A 19195-nucleotide genomic window follows, 5' to 3' on the forward strand; every position below is an offset into this window, starting at 1 on the left:
TAGCACTTGGAGGCTGAGGCAGAACATTTTTTATTTCAAGGCTAGCAGAAGAAGACACTGTCTCAAGTGGGGAGAAGAGAGAGGAATGCCAAGGCCATCTTGTGGTACATCAAGTTTTAGGTCAGCCTGGGCTATTTAGTAAGACAAAAACAACAAATTAAAATATGCCAACTTTGCAAGCAAGAAAAATAAACTTTTGGAAGTTTGTAAAAGTAAAAACAGAATACTAAAAAGCAGTGAGTAACTAAAAATGACAAGGATTGGACTATAAAAACCTACTGTCAGTGAAGTGATTCCCAAAGCACTAAGAGAAACTGGGGAGCTGGGTGCAGTGGGAATGCTTTGATTGTATCCCAGCACTTGAGAACTGGAGGCAGGGGGATCTTCATGAGTCTGAGGCCAGCATGGTCTACATGGTGAGATCCTTTCTTGAAAAAAAAACAACAAAAAACCTTCTTTAGAAACTGACTATGGTCTCTAATGCCCTTCTGTTTTCAGGTAAATAAGACACAAAAATTGTCTACTAATTTGTTACTAAAATATTCAATCTAGAAATTTCATTTCTAGATCCCCTATACATTCAGCATCCATCCATTTAAACGATGATGGCCATTTTTACAGATAGTCCTTTTACTATTTCTTAGGTCCCATCTCCTTAACTAACTGTAAAAGGCTGTATTTATAAAACTGGATATATTTTGCTAAAATATAATGGTACAACACATGCATGCTGGAGCACCAGGCCTAGCTTCTCTGGGCTCAGGATTATGTGATAAAGAACTAAGTATACACAGGCATGAAAGAGCACAACCAAAGTGGAGAAAGCCGGTAAGACAGGCAGACAAGCAGGCATGCCTTGCAGTGCACATCTGTGAACAAGCACACACAAAGTAGGCGGAAGCCAAGTTCTAGACCACCCTGGACTATGCAAACAAACAAACAAACAAACAAAATCAGAATTGGATGCGATAGATTATGCCTGCAATCACAGCACTGTAGAGGCTAAGCCAGGAGGATTGCTATGAGTTCCATCCCAAGTTGGGGTACAGAGCATAGCTCTATCTTGAAAACAACAACAAAGCCCAAACAAACCAACCAACCACTATCTCTTAGTGGGAAAGTGACTGCTTAGCATGTTTGAGACCCCGAGTTTGACCCTCAACATCTGCACGCCAACATCACATCACAAAGAACTGAATCAATGCTGGCTTCCTGCACAAAAGTTGTGCAAATGTTACCCCTAGAGGAGACCAGCTGGTGTACACAGGTTCTGTCTCCATTATTTCATATAACTGCATACATTCTACAACTATTTGAATAAAAGCTTCAATTAAAAATATGTAATCCCAGAAGAAATGTAATAAAAGCCACTGCCTGCCATGCTGAAGATGGGTGACTTTAGCAGGAGCCATTTCCATTTCCTGTAGAAATTACATACAGGAAAAATAGCATCACTGCCTACCACCATGCCATCACCAAGGCCCTTTACATTATTTTCCCATTATGCTTGGAGTACAGATGACACATGTTCTAGGAATAAAAAAAAAGTTTCTACTAGATTCTGCTAGTGAATAAAAACAGAGAAATCAGCAAGTTCTCAACAGACAGGAAGAAATCTAATTTAAAAGAAACATTTGCAGTATTTTTGGTACAAAAGATCTATTTTATGTCCTAAATTATCTCCCCAAAATACTTCATCCCCGTTTATTCATCTCTGATTTTAATTCTCAGACTATTTGGAATATGATTTCACATCAGTTTTGAACAACAGTCTTTCATGAGCTTAAAGCACTGGGTTCTAGTTTCTTACATAGGCACCGTAAGGCACCGTGGAACCTCAGCAACCAGAAGACAGAGTCAAGAGGACTTCAGCAAGTCTGGGGCCAGCCCAGGGTTGCATAGGAATTACCAGGCCATCCAGGGCTCCATAGCAAGACCTGTCTCAAACCAGAGCTGAAGAGATGGCCCAGAAGTTAAGAGCATTGACTGCTCTTCCAGGACCTGGTATCAGTTCCCAGTGTTCACTTGTTAGCTTAAGGATCTTCTCTAACTCTCATTCCTAGGGATCTGATGATGCCCTCTTCTGGTCTCCTGTGGGCACTGCAGGAACATAGTGCAATATATAAAGACAAATACACATTAAAAAACAAACAAAATAAAGCTGTGCACCACCATGTCCAGCCTAAGATTTATTTATTTATTTGTTTGTTCGTTCGTTCATTCATTCATTCATTCATTTACTTATTTACTTACTTACTTACTTACTTACTTACTTACTTACTTACTTAGTTTTTTGAGACAGGTTGGAGGCTGTCCTGGAACTCGCTTTGTAGACCAGGCTGGCCTCGAACTCACAGAGATCCACCTGGCTCTGCCTCCCAAGTGCTGGGATTACAAGCATGCGCCACCACCGCCCGGCCGTTATTTATTTCTATTTGTGTGTGTTCAGGTGTCTGTGGAGGTTGAAGTAGGGTGTTGGAATACTTGGATCTGTAAAGGTGTTTGTAAGCCACCCAATGTAGGTGCTAGGATTCAAACTCCAGTCCTCATGATGGAACAAAGTGTTTTTAACTACTGAGCCATCTCTCCAACCCCTTAAATAACTTTTGCAACAAATGGAGAAAGTCAAAATCGAGAAGTTGCTACATTAGAAATGGTAACTCAAAGTCAATTTTATTGAGAAAGATGATATATCTAGCTTAAGCTTGGAATTTTCTGCAGTGTCCACTCTACAGTCAGAATACTGTTGGAAGTGAGCAAGTGTAAGATGTATACATTCCTTCCTGCTGGTGCGCATTGTGACCCACATGCTCTGACTGCTCTTCCTCCCCTGCTAGAGCCCTACACACCAACAGATGCACTGTATAACCTCATTCAATAATGTCACAGTATTCACTAAGTTTTGGCAGTCGACTGTAATAGAAACCAGAGCACTAGACCCGTGTAAATACTGTGTGTTTGGCAGCAATCACTGTGGTGTGTTCTTTAGCACAGTTTCCAGGATAACCACCAGTCTGCTTGGCAACTGGACTCTCCCACAGCTAAGGCTCTAACTGTAAAGCTGGCTTAGGAGACACTTTCCTGCTGCTGATTTTGGTACTGTTGCTGCCCCCAGGAATTACTATTCAATGGTGGCATAATCCTTGAGAAAGTATGACTTTAATGAAGCAATACTGTCCCATTCAAGACACAATTATAATGTGACTTCTAGCAATAAGCTATGTAAGATTATGAAATTTGAGGATGGAGAAATTTAAGATCTGGTTTCCAAACAGTATCCACATGGCGGTTCTCAACTACCTAACCCCAGATCTAGGGGATTCAACAGCCTTCTGGCTCCAAAGGCACCAAACATGTACACAGTGTATATACAAACATAAAAGCAAACCCTCACACATAAAAAGCACAATTGTCAAAAATAACAATTGAAAAGTTAGAAGCAATTACAGCATAAATATTAGATCTAATAAAAATGCCAGACATCCTAAAATACAGACATTTTATATCAAATATCATCTCCCTTTTTTTGAGATGTCTCATTCTTTAGCCTAAGCTGGTCCAAAATGTTTTAGCAATCTTCCTGCCTCAGCCTGCCAAGTGCTAAGTTTACAGACTTGATATACCATACCTAGCTCAAACATTTTCTAAGACATTGTACTTGATGATTGTTTCCTGAAAGTTGACTAATTTGCTTAGGAAATGATGGAAAATAGACTCTCTTGTAGATGTGCCTGTGATTCATAAAAAGGGTTTCCAAATGAGGCTAGCAAACAAGGAAATAGTGGAACTTGGCCTACAACAGGGTCTGGGTGGAGCTAAGAGCAATTGATAGGGAATTTCTAGCTTCAACAAGTGAAACCAAAATGAAACACAAACACAGCAGCCAGTAAGGACTGGGGAAGTCATCCTAGCAAGCCCAAAGCAGATGTGCACACTCGCTCTGGAAGTGATGGTGATGCCAGTGTGCAGGGCCATATGTTGCCCCATGGAACCCATACCATCCCCCAGGTTCCTGGCACGGACTGGAACAACAGTAAATCCACTGAAAGCTTTAAAAAATATTTGGCAAATAAGTGAATTTAAACAAAGCAAAGTCTCATTCCAAGTTAATTTTTCATTAGTTCAGTAAGAAAATAGACAAAACAATGCATTTTTAAAAGCTACCAATCTTGTTATTGTTTGATATTTTTTTCTAAAGTAAAACCAACTAAGACAGCTAGCTCTTAAGAACTTATAGAATACCTAGGTGGTACTTTCACACATACAGTAAATGAAAGGTTATTGTAAACCTTTCACCCCAGTGTTCTTTTCTGGGGTGTCTTAAATAATTCTCTAAGAAATGAAAAAGTGTTATTTTTACTCAAAGTGTTCAATAATATAGAAATTTCTCCAAAATCCTTAAAAATAATAGTAATTATCAGCTGTTTGCAGCATAAATCTAAGATGTGCAAAGTAACAAGATTCTAAATTTCATGACAGGAAAGAGCAGGCCTCTATAATAACATTTTAAAAAAGCCAATTTAGGTATTTTTATTGTTTAGAAGGACATAAAAGATCCCGAATCTGAAAACTTGCCCTCAAAGATGTCACCACACCAGACTAGCCTTGAACTCACAGAGATCCCCGCCTACCTCTGCCTCCTGAGTGCTGTGATTAATGGCGTGCATCACCACTGCCCAGCCAAATTACTCTTTTTAAATTCTAGATTGCTGGCATAATTGACCATAGTTTTCTCAACCAACAACAAACATTTGTAGAGGAAAACCCCTCTGTTTTCTCTATTACTTGAGGGCAAATCAGAACCAATGAACTGTTTCTGTTCAGGGATGAGTAATGTTTCTTCCTTCTGGTCACGTGGAAGAGCCCCTAGGACCAAGCTTAAAGCAAGCTTAGCCATGTTTCTGAAAACCAAAGCAGAAAGTCTTGCGAAGTGAATTAGTAAGGGTGAGCAGGTTTGGAGGTTAGACTGGTGCAGTGAAGTGCCTTTCCCTCTACCTTGTAATCAAGTCAGTCCCTCCTGAACTTAAGGTTAGCCCCCAATCCCTCACAAACACTGTACTGCTTAACAACATTTTTCAAAATTAATATTTGTATTGTAATTTGTACTGTGTTCAAAATGCATTATAAAACACACATAGAAACGTGAAGAAGAATTTAACTCCCCTTCAGTATTTCAACTTTCCATTAAAATGCAAATGTAGTGATTTCATTAACCAGGCAACAATACCCACAGCCTTAAACCAAAGCAATATATTTTCCCTGTGAATCCCAACTTCCTGTAACATGCGATCTTATTCTTATGAGTATTTCTGAGGATGAATTTTGTCATTATAATTCTTAATGAGAGCAGAAGTACTGTGTGTGACTTGTGCTTTTTTTTTTTAATCCACAGATGAATTCTGCTCCTCAGATACGCAAACACCAAAACATTTCCCTAAATTATAAGCAAACAACTTGGGATAAACAAAACAAAACAAAAAACAACCTATTTCTATTCCACATCATTAATCGAGAGAGAAAAATCACTCAAAGCGCTCAAAAGTGTATCATGAAGGCATTAGCCACCAAGTTACACGTCTGTTTAACTCGACCTTCCCAGGAGTCTGTCCAGGCCACACTTGGTTTAGCCATACATAGAAAACTCTCCATAGAAACCCTATTAGCTTTCTAACAGTAAGCAAGCAGTTCTGGTGGAGAGAATCAGGATGTGAGTGAAGAGTATGGGGAGGAGAGGTGGCAAAAGACCCCCAAAGAGTGAATGCCAGAGTTAAGGAAATTTGGGATGGGACTGTTAGATCTTCGCCAAGATTGGGTTTCATTTCTTTGGGCGCCCCTGACCTTGCTGTCTCCAATTCGGAACGCTTCTCCCGCCCCCTCCCTCGGCCTAAGCCTGCCTTTGTGTGTGCCTGTCACTTACCGGGGAACAGAACGTAGTTGATTCGGGGGCAGCACAAAGCCAACACACAGATTTGCACAGATTCTCTACACACATTTCCTAAACTGGAAGGTACAGCCCACGCAGAGCTTGTGAGCCTTGAGAAAAGTGGGTTCTAGTCTTGTTTGGAGGAGCAGAGAAACTATTCTGTCCTCTCTCAGCGCCACTAACAAAACGCGCGGACTCAAGAGAAAAAGAAAGAGAGAAAGAAAAAACTCCACGTAGTGGATCCCAAATCCACTCACTGTGACATGTGTCCAGTGTAGTTGTCCACGGGGGTGGGGGGTGGGGGGAACAAACGTGCTGGAAGCCCGAGACACAAACCCAGAACAGGACCCAAACAAACACTACTGAGATAAAAGAGTCAAAAACACCGGGTCAGTGTTCTTTCCGGGGTGTCTGAGGATAAACGAGGGACTCGATTGACTTACCCTAAGGACAGTGGGGAGGAGGATCAAAAAAAAAAAGTGGTGATCCCCAAAGATGAGCTCTTTCAGAAAGGCAGCCCCAAGAAAATACTCACTTTCCTGACACTCAAAGGCCGGGAGAGTGGCTGGTGGGAGGTACAAAGGTAAGTTTTCTGGGTAAGGAGGGGGACACGCATTAGTAGGAAGAAGGGACCCCCAGAAGTGCAGGTTGCAGAAGAGGGGGGGGGGTGCTTAATTAAAACTATATTTGTCAGCCATGTTGAAGAAGCTCCAGTAATTTGTGAGGCTTCCCTCTTCCCTCTTGGTATTTGTGGGTGACATGACAGTCCCCGCCAGGCCGAGAGAAGGCGAGGGGGCTTGGAAAGAGACAGTTCCGCTGCCGAAAAGAGCGAGGGGAGAAAGAGAGAGAGAGAGAGAGACAGGCGCGGACAGCAGCGCTCTGACCTGGTTCTGGTCCCTTAGCCTCGCAGTCCGCCACCGTCGCAGCCGGGTCTCCTTTCTAACAAATCCTACAGGGCAGCCATCTTGCTTCCTTCTGTTCCTCTACGAAAGCAGCCTCGCCTCCGCATCAATATTCATAAGGCAGTTTGACGTCTGTTCTCCCGGCTCGCCGGGGCCGGCTCTCGGGCGGCCGCCGAGGGGGCGGACGTGACTGGCATGCGAGCGGCGCGGGCGCGGGCGGGCGCGGGCTGTGCGCTCGCCCGTTCGCGGGGGCGCGGCGGGGTCCCGGCTGTGCGCTCGCCCGTTCGCGGGGACGCGGGGACGCAGGGACGCGGGACCGGGGCTTAGGCGCTCGCTCCCTCCCCGGGGGCTCCGGGCCTCCTCTTTTCCGCTCCGCCCCGGGGCTCTGGGCAGCCCCCCAGCCCGCCGGCCGCACCTCCGCGCCTCTGTCCCCCGCGGGGCCCGGGGCGCACTTGGAAACTCCGCTCCCTCCCGCGCGCTCCGGGGAGGCCCCTGGCCCCGCGCTCCCGCTCCCAGCACCGCACCGGACCGCTCCCCGCTCTCCCCACGCCCTGCCACCCTCCCTTCCCTGTCGGCCAGCCAAGCCGCTCCCCATTTCTCCAAGACCGTGCCCAAAAAAGCTCGAGGGGCCTGTGCTTTCAAGACTCCACAGGGCTGCAAACCCGCGGCGCCGGGGTTCTCCCCGCCCAGGCCCACCTTCTGTTTACTTTGGCCACGTGGGCCGTGCAGGGGGGCAGTCTCGCCGAGCCCAGAGGAGTGGTGTCTCGGAGCCCCTACTTGTCACTCGAAAGAAATCAGTCTGCAGTTTCTAATGTTCAAGTCGCCCCCGTAAGTTCCTCTATTCTGCACACATTTCCACTCATACGGTTAAGTAATGAAGAAACCGCCTGTGGGAAACTGAATTCCGACCAAGCAGCGCTCAGTTTGCCCTGAAGTTCAAGGCTTGTGCACACTGGCTCTTCTCTTGGCAGTTTTCTCTTTTCTTGCTGAGGAGTTTTACTTACACTTTTAAATACTCCTTTTGCTAATCATTAACTTTTGAAGGTGAGCTCAAGACAAACTCAGAGGAATCATGAGATAGTAGTTTAGAGAATGCGCACACGCGTACACCCTCCCATCTTTTAAGTTTTCACAGCATTGAAATTTAAATTTTAAGTGGGTAATTTGGGAACCTCTTCTTTGGGAACAGTTGCGATCACAAGAATCCGAAGTCAACTTTAAGTCAGCCTTAACATCACTATATTGCCCGTAAACCTCGCGTGTGTGATTTCTTTAGAAAAGACCCCTTCAGGTAGTCACAGCTATTCCTGAGGCCAATGACAGGATCATTTGAGTCAGGGAGTCCTGGGTCAGCCTTGTGCACAGTCAATCAAAAGAAAAAGGGAGAGCAGTGGGAACTTATAGGGTAAAGACCTTGCCTTGCAAGCCTATAGAAGTTAGTTGATCCCCCACAACCTGTGTAAAGGTAAAAGAAATTACACAAAAATAGTCCTCTGACTCTACCTACAAACGTGTGCTGGGGCACGTGCCCGTAAATACGCACCCCCCACCTTTAACGCACACCTGCGCTCACGCGCACAAACACACACACACACACACACACACACACACACACACACACACACATCATAAATTTTGAAAAGAAAAAGATCAGACCTGTAATCAGAGCCCTTGGAAGTCTGAGGCAATACCATGTCTGGAAGTTTGAACCCAGCTGGGCCTTGTAGTGATACTGTCTCAAAAAAATAAGAAAAAGCTGTGACACCTTCCCTTAATTTTATGAAATAGAAACACTTCCTCTTTGTAAAATGTTCTCATGTATGTGTACACACGCAGACAAAGCCGGGAACTCTATGTGTCGCATTGTTACTGAGAAGAATGCTTCAAGTAAGTTCTAAGGAAACAATGTTTCTTCCATTTAGAAACAGTCACTAAGGCATGATCTCACAAGTCAGGAATCAGCATTTCACTAGGCTCCACCTTATTTCTAATTTTCTTTTTTTTTTCTTTTCTTTCTTTCTTTCTTTCTTTCTTTCTTTCTTTCTTTCTTTCTTTCTTTCTTTTATTTATTTATTTTTATGCTGGCTGTGTAGCCCTGGCTTATGTAAACCAGGCTATCTTAGAACTCAGGGAGATCAGCTTGCCTCTGCCTCCCAAATACTAGGACTGTACCAGTCTTCTCCCCTCTCCCCCAGAGTTTCTCTGTGTAGCTAGCTGTCCTAGAACTCACTATGTAGACTAGGCTGGCCTCGAACTCAGAGATACACCTGCCTCTGCCTCCCAGGTGAATTTTGTTTATTTATATGAGTGTTTTGCTGGCATTTATGTCTGTGCATCATGTGTGTGCCTGGTGCTCCAGTAAGTCAAGAAGAAGGGGTCGGATCCCAAGGAACTGGATGCACAGATGGTTGTGAGTTGCCATGTAGTTACTGGGAACTGAACCTAGGTTCTCTGCAAGAACAAATGCTCTTAAACACTGAGCCATCTCTTCAGCACCAACCCCCTTGTTTATTTGTTTACCAGGCATCTCCAAGAGTTTGTTGAATTAATGTGGAAGTCCAAAACTTTCTGCTAGTGAGCAAGATTAGAATAGCCAAGCTGTTCCCATTGAGACTCCCTCCAAACCAGAGTCATTCTCAGATCTAAGATCAGGCAGAGAAAGCCTCAGAAGCCTCGGCTGGTGTCCACAGTGCCCTTGGGAGCCAGCTTTGGTACCTGAGTAGTATCCAGGCAAGCCTGCAGTTCTGTTGGGCCTTTCCTGTGTTCTACCTTCTCTGCTCAGAGAAGCTCAAGCCTGGACCTGATGGCATGCCTCTGACCTCAGCCTCCAGGAGCTGGGGACCGAAGGTTGATCTGCCCAAGGTCATACTCACTTGACTACACTGAATTCTAGGCCAATCTGGGAATACATGAGACCCTGTATCCAAACAAAACCCCCAGTTAGAAACCTGACATTCCCATTGCAGTTCAGGGGTCTTGCCCTGGTTATCCAGCATTTAATGTCTAATGCACTAACAGACAGTAAGAGCACATTCAGGACTATCCCACTAGTAGGAAGGAATAGCATTCCCCTTGGACCACAGTCTGGCCCATATACAATGGGCCACAGATACAATGACTTCCATGTGCTGACCTTCACCTTGAATTATCTCAAGGCCAGGCTCTGGGAGTTTCCGGCATGCTGGCCAGGAGGAGTTAGAAATCATGGAAAGGTGTTTGCCATATAAGTTGTATAACCTGGGTTTGATTTCCAGAGCCCTCATGGAGGTGGAAGGAGAGAGAACTGACTTACTAAGTTGTCATATGACCTCCCAATTGTGCTGTGATATACATATGTACACATACACACACACACACACACACACACACACACACAAATCTAAAAATAATGTATGTGGGTGTCTGAGTGTTGAGTGCACACACCCATGTACCACCAGCAAGCATGTAAAGAACATAGGACTTCCACACCCACACTTCATATTCATGTTCTGTGCCTCAGCTTAATTTAGACATTAGGTGCTGGCAGTGGCCTCCAGTTAGTCTTAAAGGGCCCAGTAGCCCCCCCTGCACCCCATTTTCCAGTTATTCATTCCATTCCCCAGAGGGAACGTGGCTCCTAGTAGGGCTAGCAGCACACTGGTGCTAAAGGGCAGGAAGCTATGAATGGTGCCCATAATCATTATTTAATTTTAAACTGAAGAAAAGAAAGAAGAGATGAAAGAAACAATCATATTTCTGATTTAGTATTGACCAAGCAAAATTGTTTGTCTTCCCCTAAGCATTTCATGTGGAGTTAAATTTCTGTCTTCTCTGTCTGTCTGTCTACAAATGTGTCATTGAGGTCTTCAATGAACTTTAAAACCCAGGAAGATTCCCTGTAATTTATTTTGTCTTAACTTGAATGTGAAGTTCTACATTAACCATGGCATACATTTATATAGTACATAGTATCACAGAGTTGCTGGAAGTGTGGGCTTATTAGGAGTTGAGCAGACTTGAAGAAAGTCTGCCTCAATCTCATAGTATGAACCAGGACATGTTACATAACTCTCTGAATTTTTTTTCAGCCCTTAAGCCCTGTAAAACAGAGCACTATTATAAGGATTAACTAAGACTCCAAGTATGTATGTGGGTACTTATTACTGTTATCAGTAGTAAGCCTTCTACTTCCAGGAGTGTTTCTTGACTAACTACAGGAATATATACATAATTATATGACTTTCTATGCTTAAAAAATAGATGAGAAATATAATGCAGGTATGTATTTTTTATGTGTATGTGTGGGGGCCAAGGTGTATGTGTGTGCATCGTGTACATGCAGGTACCTGCAAAGTCCAGAAGAGGCATCGGATCCCCGAAACTGGAGTTCCAAGCTGTTGTGGGCTAGCCACTGTGGGTGCTAGCTAGGAGAACTCGGGTCCTGTGCAAGAGTAGGAGCAGCAAGCATTCTTCCTTTTGGTTTTTCGAGACAGGGTTTCTCTGTGTAGCTTTGCAGTGCCTTTCCTGGAGCTCACTTGGTAGCCCAGGCTGGACTCAAACTCACAGAGATTCGCCTGGTTCTGCCTCCCCAGTGCTGGGATTAAAGGCCTGTGCCGCCGCCGCCGCCTGGCAAGCATTCTTAACTTCCTGGTCATCTCTCCATCCCCCTAAATATTCAATCCCCCCCCCCATTCCAATGAATCACCATATAACCTTGGCTAGGCTGGAACTCACCAGGTAGCCCAGGCTGGTCTCAAACTCACAGAGATCTGCTTGCTCTGCTTTCAGAGTGCTGGAATTAGATGCATGGTATATATCTGATATGTCTGTAAGTTCCTTTATTTATATTAAAATTGGTTAAAAAACAAAACAAAACTTTAAGGCTGTCTCCTTGGTTGGTCTTTTAAAAACCTCTCTGTTACAGCAGGTGGTTCTTGTCTATTGGAAGCATGTTTGGGTTGCAGTTGCTTTTGCAAGAGGCTCTGAACATTTTCTTGCCAAGTTCTTTCTCTGCATCCTCACCCACCCTTAACCACCATGACATTTGTTAATTTAAAAGAAAATGTACTATTCCTGTTGGCTACTGTGACATTTCATCAGCAAAATGAAGTGAAACTATAAAAGTCTGTAGGTATGCAGTTTTGTTTTGTCAGTTTTTGTTTTGTTGATTTAAAGAAAGCCTGCCTTTTTAGCTATTTCTGGGAAAGGAAGGCTCTAGTGTGCATAATCACTTGTTTCCTGGCATTAGGGTCCATCTGTAAGAGTAATTCAGAGCCAGCTCTTATGAATACTATGCATTCTTGAGATCTCCCATAGGTGTGGCTAATCTGGTTTTTCAAAGATAACTTACTGCTTTACCAACAGCCAATTGTTATCAAATGCTTTGCTAGTTCTCCGAAAACTAGAAATAAGAGTGCTTCTACCACACCACAAACTCCTGCTTCCTGATGAAGAGGGAGGGAGGGCTAATAGAATACACTCCATGTCAAAGGCTTGACTGGCCAGAGCATCTGCTGTCTCAGTCAGTTGTTCCATCTCCAAGCCTCATGGAGAGGAGGTCATTTCCTGTCTGCTGCTATCCACCAGAGAACCTCCTTACAGTGCAGTGGTTTTTGTCTTGTGCTAATAACAATGCTAACACACCAACAAGAACTAGGTACACACTTGGTATTCTCCCTGTCTGCAGTGTAGGATTTGATTTTTCTCTTTAAGAATTATGCTACCTACAGCTTTGAAAGAATCACAGAGATTTCACAGAAACATTAAATCTTCCCTGTCATTTCCTGATTCTGAAAACATTTTTCTGAAATATAACAGGGTAGAGGTTTTCTGCATTCTGGAAAGTCAATTGACCTTCACGGGCACAACACTTTTGCTAGGAAGTAGCTTTGCTATCCTTCCTATCACTAGGAGGCACCTGTTTAAATTAACATAGAATGCTAATTAGAAGATACCACCAATAGATAAAACATTTGCACGTAGCCCCTTAGCATAGAGATATGAATTATCTGTAATGATAAAACCATTGTTTAACAAAGCCAGAGATCATAATGTTATGAGGGCCTAGATAGTCTATTTTCTTACTGTAACCAGTACTTATTTTTTCCTGACCTTGTTTGATGTGGTTTATGTCTGCAGCAGTGAGCTATCCCCCTACCCAAGTCTATTAAAATATCATCAGGGGTATTATGAAGAGACCATTAAGATCATTTTTGGGACAAATATCATTGAAACTCTCCAGAAATACTGTAAATGTGTTGATAGTATCAATATCTGAAAATTTTCAGAACTTAGAAAAAAAATTATTTCATATTGCCCAGATGGCTTTGTAGCCCTGGCTGTCCTTGAACTTCTGAGCCCCTTCCTTCTCCTCCCAAGTGCTGAGATTACAGAGATTACAGGCATGTGTCTTTTTTTTTTTTTTTGAGACAGGATTTCTCTTTGTGTCTCTGGTTGTCCTGGAACTCCCTATATAGACCAAGCTGGCCTTGAACTCCTCAAACTCACAGAGATCTACCTGCCTCTGCCTCCCAAGTGTTGGGATTAAGGGCATGGGCCACTACACCCAGCTTTGCTTTCTTTTCTTTTCTTTTTTTTTTTTTTTTTTTGGTTTTTCGAGACAGGGTTTCTCTGTGTAGCTTTGCAGTGCCTTTCCTGGAGCTCACTTGGTAACCCAGGCTGGTCGCGAACTCACAGAGATCCACCTGGCTCTGCCTCCCAAGTGCTGGGATTAAAGGCGTGCACCACCACCACCACCACCACCACCACCACCACCACCACCACCACCACCACCCGGCCATCCATGTTAGCAATTTTTAATGCAAGGTTGTGCAACCTTGATCTTCTTGATTGTTTCTTCTATGTATTTGTATTTCTTGTTCAGTCCTACTTGGCAAAATCTGACTTTTTGTTCAAGTATCTTCCCAGAGCCTTTGTCTGTTTTCATCCTAGTGAAAAACACCTTGTAGGGAGGAATGCTCATGTGGACAATGAACCACTAGCCTGTTCCTGCAATTTCTGTGCAGTATAAGCCTGGACCTCTTCCCTGGCTTGCTGCTCTTCATAGCCCCCCACCTGCCCAACATAATATAAGCCTCTGCATCCTTTCTTTTGCTTTATCTCATCTTTTCTCTGCTTTGTTTTGCTGAGTTTGAGGGAGGTCTTAGATAGGAGTTCCCTAAGGTACCCAAGCTGCTCTTGACTTGTGATCATTTTGTTTCAGCCTGTCACATGCAGGGTAACTGACATACGCCATCATGTTTGTCTTCTCACCTCTTCTCAAGAGCAGAAACCACAGATCATAGAGTACTGTACTTTGGTCTCGGTTCTTTGGAGAGAGGGGAAGACAATCATCTTGCATAACTGGGAAGGTACTTAGAATGCCTTTTGTTGGGCAGAGAGGTGGCTCAGGGGTTTAGAGGCTTCCTGGTCTTTTAGAGGACCAGAATTCAATTCTTAGACACATCCTCCCCCAACACCCACCACACAGTATACACACAGAAATGAAAAATAAAGTCTTAATTTAAAAAAAGAGCAATATCTTTTATGAGTTTTGCTTTGGTTAGAGCCACAAAAGGATTAGCTTCACTGATGACCGAAAAAGGCAAAATTGCCCCTTTGATCTGCTCCTGACGCTCATGAGTTATCCAAAGGCCACTCTGTCAAGCAGCGAAGTTGGAAGGTGGAAAGAGCGCCCTCTGCTGAACTTGTTAGCTCAGCATGGGTCCTTGGAGATACTGTGCTCAGAATGGTGTCAATTGGAAAAATAATGAGAACCACCTAGGGAGTTTTGGGAAGAAATAATGTGTGACTGGGTTCCACTCCTCCAGTTCTGGAGGTCCCGAGGAGAAGCTTATGGATTTGCTCTGGAGTAAAGACTGCCGTAACCAGACCTTTCAACAGATTAGCAGGAGTCAGATATATAATCACTTGAAAACCACTGGGATCGCTCATCTGGGAAACTGTAATAAATAAAGGCATTTAAAAGCCAGTAGAGATGGTTTCCCTCTCTAGTCTCAGAATTTGGGAGGCTGAAGTAAGAGGATTTTTGAATTGAAGGCCTGGTCAATCTGGACTGTATCACTGAGGCCCAGTTCCTTTTTTTTTTTTTTTTTTTTTTTTTTTTTGGTTTTTTCGAGACAGGGTTTCTCTGTGTAGCTTTGGTGCCTGTCCTGGAACTCACTTGGTAGCCTAGGCTGGCCTCGAACTCAGAGATCCACCTGGCTCTGCCTCCCAAGTGCTGGGATTAAAGGTGTGTGCCACCAACGCCAGGCCCGAGGCCCAGTTTCTAAAAGGAAACCAAATAACAACTATACAAGACTAATTTCAGGCCCCTCTTAGTTAAATTATTTCCTTCACTACAGATACTCTGAAGAGAAATGCAAGTCAAAAGGCAGGATACCACTATTGGATGTCCGATTTTCTTCATATCTTTTGCACTGTTTGTGTGTTTTCTAGACAAGTGTGTGGAAAAGCTAATGAGGCTTGACTCACTTCTAGCTCAGAGACCATGGGTGCTTGAGTTTCCTTGAAGGCTGTGCACTACCAATCTCCACTAAATTTGTTTCCTCATTTTCTATCTTTTTGCTTGTTTGGTTTTGAGACAGGGCCTCCAAGCAATGATGGTGCATGCCTTTAATCTCAGCACTCAGGAGACAGCAGCAGGTGGGACTGTTCAAGTTTGAGGCCAGCCTGGTCTGCAAGACAAGGTCTCCCTATGGATCCCTGGCTGGCCTGGAACTTGCTATGTAAAGCAGGTTGGCCTTGAACTAAGATCTGCCTGCCTCTGCCTCCTAAATGCTGAGATTAAAGGTGTGCGCCACCCCCACATGTAGTTAGAGTTTTCCTGCCTGGCCCAGTCAGGACAAATGTCTCTTACCTGCCAGTCCGACAGTCGCTCAGACCCAACCAAGGAAGCATACAGAAACTTACATTGTTTAGAAACTGTATGGCCGTGGCAGGCTTCTTGCTATCTGCTTCTTCTATCTTAAATTAACCCATTTCTGTTAGTCTATACTTTGCCACATGGCTTGTGGCTTACCAGTGTCTTTACATGTTGCTTTTCATGGCGGCGGCTGGCGGTGTCTCTCCAGCCTTCTACTTCCCAGCATTCTCTTCTCTCTTGTCTCGCCTATACTTCCTGCCTGGCCACTGGCCAATCAGAACTTTATTTACACAGAGTGATATCCACAGCACCCACACCTGGCCTCTCATTTTATATCTTAGATCATAACATTATTACTATTATGCAGGAACCACTTGGATCTGTCAGTAAGTAGGCACGCCTCTACATTGATCATGATGGGTAGCCCGTGGCCTTGCTTTTCTCTCTCTCTCTCTCTTTCTTTCTTTCTTTCTTTCTCTCTCTCTCTCTCTCTCTCTCTCTCTCTCTCTCTCTGTCTCTCTCTCTCTCTCCCTCTCTTTCTTTTTTTGTGGAGCTAGGCCACCACTCTACCACTGATCTAAATCCCCAATCCCGTCTTGCTTTTCATAACAGCTTGTATCTCCCAAAGAATGAATTGATATTCAAGAACTGATCACAAACCAGAGTCCCCTAACAGAAAGATTCTGGAAGGTGAAAAGAAACATTCATCTGTTAAAGTAGGATGTCACGAGTCATACTGAGAGTGTTCCGGGTCCCTAAGTTTCACTTCTCCTGAAGGCTTCAGGCTGGTGGTCTGACGTGGACTGGGCAGGGTGATGGAAGGAAGGAACCAATGCAGACGCCTGTTTCCGTGGGTTGATGTCATCAGGTACACACTGATCATTTTGCTTGAGTCGCTATACTTCTGTGGTGCTGAGAACCCAAAGCAGGGCCTCATAAATGGGAGGCCAGTGCTACAACCCCAGCCAGTACATATACATTTTAGAAACTTTCATTGCCCTTATTCTTGTCTGTGTGTAATATCTATATGCAGACAGGTGAATGTGTTTGCCAACATGTGTGTGGAGGTCAGAGGGCAACTTTTGGAGTCTTTTTTTTTTTTTTCCTGTGCAGGGGTGGTGCACTCCACGAAAGGAGGCTGAAGTGAGCAGATAGCTTTTTCATTTAATTTTTTTTTAAGATTTATTTTATTTATTATGTACACAGAAAAGGGTGCCAGACCTCATTACAGATGGTTATGAGCCACCATGTGGGTGCTGGGAATTGAACTCAGGACCTTTGGAAGAGCAGTCGACACTCTGAACCTCTGAGCCATCTCTCCAGCTCTGGAGTCAATTTTTTCACTCTGCATTCTGGGGATTGAACTTAGGTAATGAGGTTTGCTTGGCAGGAGCTTTACCAGCTGAGCCATCTTGCCAGCCCCAAATGGTGTATTTTAACAGACAGTAGATATGATGAAGGAAATGTTCCTTGAAGCACTTACATCAGAGAATACCTAAAGCTAGTCTTCTAGAAAGCAAGAACTAGAAGTGTCTTTCTAGACTGAACGTCTGGGAAAATGTGATGTTAAACATTCTGGGAGGCAGATGAGGTTGACTACTAAAGGTATAGCAATATGCACTTAAAAATATATATATTGCCGGGCGGTGGTGGTGCACACCTTTAATCCCAGTACTCGGGAGGCAGAGGCAGGTGGATCTCTGTGAGTTCGAGGCCAGCCTGGTCTACAAAGTGAGTTCCAGGAAAAGCACAAAACTACACAGAGAAACCCTGTCTCGAAAAAAAAAACAAAAAACAAAAAACAAAAAACAAAAAAACATCATCAACAACAAAAAAAGATATTTAAGAGCCACATGAAATAGTACATACCTGTAGTGCCAGAATTTGGGAGGTTAAGCCAGAGCATTATGAGTTTAAGGTGATACCCTGCCTCAAAAAAAATTTTTTTTTCCAGAAAGTGGTATTGCACACCACCTGTAATCCCAGCATGTAGGAGGCTGAGCAGGGAGAATTGATGCAAGTCCGAGGTTGACCTGAACAAAGCATAATGTTTGAGGACAACCTGCCCTACAGAGGAAGACCCTGTCACTACAACCAGCAGAGCAAGCAAGATGACGCTGGGTAAAGATGCTTGTCTGTTGTCAGACTGACCACTTGCCTTCAACCTCTAGAACCATATGGTAGAAGGAAGGAACCAACTCCCACATGTTGTCCCCTGACTCCACTCCCCCCTGCCACAAAATAAATAAAGTGTGATAAATAATAAAACCCACCAACAGCAGTGTTTTCTTTGGCCACACATTTACTAACATTAGAAGATTGCAGAGATGGTGGTTTATGTGCCAAGATTAAACTCAAACTTTTAAAGCATTCTATGTTTTATTAAAATACTGAGTGTGCATATGGCATGTGTATGTGCATGTGGGTGCAGAGGTCAGAGGACAACTTTGTGGAGTTAGTCCTCTCCTTCCTTCTTTATGCAGGACCCAGCGAGACAACTCAGATTAAGCAGGCTTGGATGGGAAGCACCTTTGCCTGCTCAGCTATCTTGTTGACCTGCATTTTATTTTATTTTTAAAAGATACTGAAAAAATTTAGGAAGAGAAAGCAAGGGCTGGTGGGATGGCTCTGTGGGCAAAGGTGCCTGCTGCCAAGTCAGATGACAAGTGTAGGCTCCTTGCCACCCAAATTCTAGAAAGAAGAATCAACTCCCGTAAGTCATCCTCGGACCTCCACAAGTATGCCATGGAATGCCCTAGGGTGTGTACACACACACACACACACATACACACTCATACACACACACACACACACACACTCAGAAATGTAACTATTTTTAAAGAGAGAGAACTGATAAAAGCACACTCATTTGAAGAGTCAAGTTCAGTCTGCTGCAGATCAGTGACAAAATTCAGGACTGTAGTCTGAACTCTGCTACTGACAAAGTACCAGAAACACTTCGCTTGGCCTTTCATTTTTTCAGTGTGCTGGGCAAGTGCTCTACTACTGAGTTATGCTCCTTACCTGTGCAGTAGTCTTGAAAGTAAGACTGCGCTGATCCCTGTCTTACTGAATTTTGTTCTTTAGCATGAGGAGATACATGTTTAATGCAAGCAGGGATATGTCAGAAAGATTATGTAGTTTGTGTCAGGTTAAACAGCAGGCGATACAATGTTCAGATTTGGTCTTCAGTATTCTTTCATGCACTGATTCCCTCACTCAGGTATATGATGGTGAGGAAGCTGTGTTCCTTTGCCTGAAGAGATTTTATGCAGGAGTGGGCAAACAGGCATGCAGAGGGGTTAATACAAAGCAGTGTAAGTTGTGAGAGAAAAGATGTGCTGGTGTGCCACTGCTCAGATGCCTCAGAGAAAACTCCCCCGGGGCACTGATGTTTAAATAGATCTCAGAAACAAGGAAAGAGCTACAGAGGCCAAATGTGACCTGAGAGGAGAACACTTCCTGAAGAGGAAGACAAGGGATAACTTGCTCATAAGAGAGAGGGAT

General features: G+C 43.9%; 1 protein-coding gene across 2 annotated transcripts in view; it reads right to left on the reverse strand.

The window, feature by feature from the left end:
• The window catches only part of Tet2 (tet methylcytosine dioxygenase 2), a 77581-nt gene extending 70546 nt beyond the window's left edge, over positions 1–7035 (reverse strand). For both annotated transcript variants that reach the window (XM_036190097.1, XM_036190096.1), the window contains exon 1: positions 6808–7035. The gene's annotated coding sequence lies outside the window, so the exon portion shown is untranslated. The remainder of the gene's footprint in view (positions 1–6807) is intronic.
• Between the last annotated feature and the right edge of the window lie 12160 nt (positions 7036–19195).

Source organism: Onychomys torridus, chromosome 6 (genome assembly GCF_903995425.1).
Source record: "Onychomys torridus chromosome 6, mOncTor1.1, whole genome shotgun sequence".
In the NCBI taxonomy this organism is placed as follows: Eukaryota; Metazoa; Chordata; class Mammalia; order Rodentia; family Cricetidae; genus Onychomys; species Onychomys torridus.